The sequence below is a fragment of the Microtus ochrogaster genome, assembly GCF_000317375.1.
Source record: "Microtus ochrogaster isolate Prairie Vole_2 chromosome 6 unlocalized genomic scaffold, MicOch1.0 chr6_random_2, whole genome shotgun sequence".
NCBI classification, from domain to species: domain Eukaryota; kingdom Metazoa; phylum Chordata; class Mammalia; order Rodentia; family Cricetidae; genus Microtus; species Microtus ochrogaster.
Window position 1 is genome coordinate 6046095 of NW_004949095.1, and position 5607 is coordinate 6051701.

General features: G+C 48.2%; 1 pseudogene; it reads left to right on the top strand.

Moving 5' to 3' along the window:
• Nucleotides 1-3057: 3057 nt before the first annotated feature.
• LOC102001673 lies at nt 3058-4278 on the top strand (annotated as a pseudogene).
• The last annotated feature ends 1329 nt before the right edge of the window (nt 4279-5607 follow it).

Consider the following 5607-nt stretch of genomic DNA (forward strand, 5'->3'; position numbering starts at 1 on the left):
CAGCGACATGGGTGTGTGTGGGGGGGGTGACTGTGAAGATGGAACCCCAGCGACATGGGTGTGTGGGGGGGTGACTGTGAAGATGGAAACACAGGAGAGACGGCTTCGGGGCGTTTTCTTGTGGGGAGACAGCTTATTTGGTAATGTGTTTGTCTCGAGAGCATAAAGACCAGAGTTCAGTTCCCTAGCACCCACGTAAAATACTGACGTGGTAGTCTGCACCTGTAGTCCCAGTCCTGGGGAGGCAGAGACACGTGGACCCCTGAGGCTCTATTGCCAGTTAGCCTAGCCTTGGCGAAACTCCAAACCAATGAGAGGCCCCCATTTATAACCCTCTAATGAAAGGTTAGAGGGAGAGGGACCTGAGGACAGACCACAAGGTGGTCCTCTATCTCCAGGTACATGTGCCTGAATGTCACACACATAGCTCTGAACCAATGTGAACGCATGGACATACACACATCACAGGGTTGGAGGCAGCTTTGCTGATGACCTGGTAGCCAGGGATAGCCCCTGTAGCTGAGCTAGCTCCCGAATCTTTAAACGGAACCATAAAAATTGAATATTTTATCCAGGCATAATGGCACACACCTGTAAGTCTAACATTATGGGGTTGTGGAGTTAGGACCATCAGGATTTTAAGGCCAGCCTCAGCTACATAGCAAGAGACCAGCCTATTGAGATCCTGTTCAAAAATAAATGAATAAATAAATAAATATCAAAATAGACAAAAAGAAAAATGAATTTAAAAAAGTCCAGTATTTACATAGACAAAAAGTGACATATTAGTGGCTAATGAGATGGCTGAGTGAGCACAAGGCTTGTTGTGGCACAGAAGGACCTGAATTTGGAGCCCAGGCAAACATCAAAACCCCAGTGCGATGGCATAGGCTCATAACCCCGGCATACCTGACGGGCTGAAGCAGCAGACCCCGGGGGCTTGCTAATCAGCTAGTCTGGTTGAAAAGGTGAGCTCCAGGCAGGTGAAAAACCCATCTCAAAACTAAGGTGGAAAGTAATAGAAGAGAAGAATACACCCAGCACCAACCTCTGGCCTCCGCACGGACATGCGTGAGTGAGCACACACATGCGCAGTCAAGCATGCCCCCCACCCCCTCACATGCAAATAAAATAACAAAATAAAAGTTATATTTAGTCGTTTTAACCTAGAACAAACCACTAAAACAGTTAAGCTGGAGATGACAATGGGGGAAAGGACAATAAACAAATTCTTTGCCAGATTCTCTTACAGCAGAGTCGTCTTTCACTTTCATTTATGGGTTATTATATATACAAAGGAACAAAGACAGAAGCCTCTTTAATAGCAAGGCAGAAGGCTCACCAGGTAAGCAAGAAGTCAATCCTGGAAGCTGTAGATCATAAATCCAGGAACATCCATTTCTAGCACTTATGGGGGTGGGTGCCACCACCATGCCAGACAATCCCGGGAGAAATTCACTAGCAAGATTACAAGTTAATTTCGATGTGGCCTTTGGAAGATGTCTTTCTTTTGAATAAAGAACGCCATGTTCTCTCTAGAGGTTCTTGCAACTGGCTTCATCACCACGGGCTGTAGGTGAGGCTGTGCGGAATGGCAGTGGCAGAGGGGAGAAAGCAATCAGTTTTGTTCAGAGCTCTTAGGAACTGAACTATTTCCCTGGGTCTCCTGGATTAGGGCTGAAAAATGCAGGCAGAGTTGGATCCTACGGTAAGATCTTGGGAAGGAGAAATCTGAAGGCCGGAGGGACCGGCAATGACATCCAACCCTAACTTTCCAAACAGAACACTCTGTCTAGCTGGAAAAGACCTCTGTAACCGTCTAGTGATCAAGAGGCAGCTTGACTCCATCCACGCGGCGTGTTGATATCTGTTCACAGGTGGCCCCTGGATCCACGCGGCGTGTTGATATCTGTTCACAGGTGGCCCCTGGAGCCAGAACTGCTGCTGCTCTTCAGCATGGCTGTGGACCTTCTCTGTCTCTTTGCTTTTCTCCTCCTGCCAAACTGTGCTGTGTGTGACTGCATGGTGGCTTCTGCTTCAGATTGCTCCTAGACAGCCTGAGGCTCTCGTGGGCCACTCACAGGAGCAGAAGAGGACATTCTGTATGCTCACGTACCTGAGATTTGCCTAAGGGGATCAGAAACCTCCTCAACAGTCCTTGGGCTTGCTTTTCGTCCATGTGACTGCAAAGGCGAAAACACAGAACCCAGTAATAACCTGGTGAGCCTTAGGAAGGGCTGAGCACTGTTTCCACAGGCATCGCCCACAGTGCTCCGCTTGAGGGCACAGAAGGAGAATCTGCTCACCTCTGAGGGCACAGAGTAGCAGTCTTTGGTGTGTCCTTCAGGCTCAGGGCACAAAGCGGCCTGAAATGAGGAGCTCAGATGTTTGGATAGTAAGTTGCTAAATGAATGAAGAGGCCACAATGAGAGTGGATGGTCGAGACGCAAAGATTCCATTTCCTCTTTTTCAGTTGAACGTTTGGATATCCTTGGGACCTTTCTTTGTTTCTGCATAAGATTTAAAGAAACCCAGAGTTGTAGAGTAATTCCTTGTACCCTGATGAATGCACTTGTTGAGATATGTGCCCAGAACTGAACCCGGGAAATCACTCTGTGAACAGGTGTGTTTGACCCTGTTTCACAGGTGAGGAGTCTGCTTCTAGAGTCTCTGGGAGGTTAAGTAACTTAGTGAAAGTCTGCATGCTGAGTGCCAAAAAGCTATGGACCTGGGACTTCAATCTAGACTGTTGACAGAAAGTCCACTGGACTTTCTTATGGAAAAGAACATTCTCTCTCTCCCTCTCTCTCTTTCTCCCCCATACCCTTGTGTGTGTGTGTGTGTGTGTGTGTGTGTGTGTGTGTGCGTGCACGCGCGCGCACTCCTGAAGATGACCCAGGGCCTCATGCAAACAAAACATGTTCTACCATTCAGCTGCAACTTCTAACTTTGAGGAAGAACCAAATGGCATTTTAAAAATTAAGGTTTGAGGCTCTCTGCTCCTCCCTGTTTTGGAGACAGCCGCTTCTTTTCGTGCAGTGCCAGCCTCATTCCAGAGACAGGATGGTGAAGGTCAGAGTGAACGGATTTGGCCGTATTGGACGCCTGGTTACCAGGGCTGCCTTCACTTCTGGCAAAGTGGAGGTTGTTGCCATCAATGACCCTTTCATCGACCTCAACTACATGGTCTACATGTTCCAGTATGACTCCACCCATGGCAAGTTCAAAGGCGCAGTTAAGGCTGAGAATGGGAAGCTTGTCATCAATGGGAAGGCCATCACCATCTTCCAGGAGCGAGATCCTGCCAACATCAAATGGGGGGATGCCGGCACCGAGTATGTTGTGGAGTCTACCGGTGTCTTCACCACCATGGAGAAGGCTGGGGCCCACTTGAAGGGTGGGGCCAAGAGGGTCATCATCTCTGCCCCTTCTGCCGACGCCCCCATGTTTGTGATGGGTGTGAACCATGACAAGTATGACAATTCCCTCAAGATTGTCAGCAACGCTTCCTGCACCACCAACTGCTTAGCCCCCTTGTCCAAGGTCATCCATGACAACTTTGGCATCGTGGAAGGACTCATGACAACAGTCCATGCCATCACGGCCACCCAGAAGACTGTGGATGGCCCCTCTGGGAAGCTGTGGCGAGATGGCCGTGGTGCTGCCCAGAACATCATCCCTGCGTCCACTGGCGCTGCCAAGGCTGTGCGCAAAGTCATCCCAGAGCTGAATGGGAAGCTCGCGGGCATGGCCTTCCGCGTTCCTACCCCCAATGTGTCTGTCGTGGATCTGACATGCCGCCTGGAGAAAGCTGCCAAGTATGATGACATCAAGAAGGTGGTGAAGCAGGCATCCGAGGGCCCACTAAAGGGCATCCTGGGCTACACTGAGGACCAGGTCGTCTCCTCTGACTTTAACAGTGACTCCCACTCTTCCACCTTCGATGCTGGGGCTGACATTGCTCTCAATGACAACTTTGTAAAGCTCATTTCCTGGTACGACAATGAATTCGGTTACAGCAACAGAGTGGTGGACCTCATGGCCTACATGGCCTCCAAGGAGTAAGAAGCCCGCCCTGGACCACCCATCCCAGCAAGGACACAGCAAGAGAGAGGTCCTCGGCTGCTGAGCAGTCCCTGTCCTAACTAACCCTTGACACTGAGCATCTCCCTCACAGTTTCCATCCCAGACCCCCAGAATAGCAGGAGGGGGCTTAGGGAGCCCTACTCTCTTGAATACCATCAATAAAGTTCATTGCACCCCTCTTCAAAAAAAAAATTAAGGTTTGAGATAAAGAACGAAAAAAAGCTTTGATTGTTAAGTCATAGCATCTGTAAGCCTTAGATTCCTACGTGTGATAAAAAGAAAACTGAAAGACATCAGTTGAAAAAAATCACAAATGCATAGTGTATTGCTCAGGCACTCACAAAATGAGAAAGAAGTGGAAATATGGTGCCAGCTGTCATCTGTGTGTAAGCGGCGGGGGATGCTCACTTGGAGGGATGCCCAGGAGAGTGTGTGTGTGTGTGTGTGTGTGTGTGTGTGAGTGTGTGCGCGTGTGTGTGTATGTGCGTGCATGCACTAATAAGCTGGCTTCCCAAGATGGAAGTTCTTGGAGACATGAAGATGTAAAGGGCTTATGGTTGAATTAGAGAGGGCTGTTCATGAAGGAAATATGAATTTCCAATGGACTAAAACAGACTTTCCAAAAAGGACCCTGGCTGCTCTCAAGATTCTTTTGTGGTACACAAATGTAGGAAAATTACTTCCCATTTTCTGGAAGAAAGAAGACAAGAAGGAAGGAAGACAGGAAGGAAGGAAGAAAAGAAGGGTCTCATTTAACTCCAGTTAATGCCAGATTTAAGAGGGGTTAAAGCATAGCATAATTATGTTTTAGAAGTCTCAAGAAAGTCCCAGCATGCCAGAGAAACTGGTTCTCTTGACAAGACTGTAACCACCACAACCTCAATTATTGTGTGGTGAGAACTCAGGAGCAGCTTTGAATCAAGATATCTCTCTCAACGTTGCTGGAACTGCTTGGTTTTATCTAGACAGTCATGGTTTCTAAGGCTATTCTGGAAAGACACTTATCCTACCAGTGAGGTCACCTGATGAACAGGTGCTTCAGGAAAGAGAAGACGCACTGGTCTTCCTCACAACAGGTAACTTTCGGATATGATGATTTTCCTAGTTGCTTTTCAACAGGGGATTCTCAGGTGCTTAACATGTCAGAGCATGAATGTGTTTGGGTGAGAATCTTGGAGACTGCAGTGAAAAACAGAACGTGTTGCCTCTTCCGGCAGAGAAGCGTTTGTGTTCTTAGAATCTGGATGCCAGGGGACCTCAGAGACATTCTCTATACTCGGCAGCTTCTACGGTAGCTCCCAAGAACTCACCCTGGATATTCATGCCAGTGCACGCTTCTCCCTGGTGTGTGGGCTAAAGTGATGGAGTGTCACCTTGGAGACTAGTGAAAATTCCAACCACCCTCTCTCCTGCTTACTCTATTTTGTTCCTATTTGGTTTTGAATATGCTGTTCAGGGGTGCAGTGAATTTATACTTGGTGTTTTCTGACTCCCTGAGCCTGTGGTGTGGTGTAACCCACT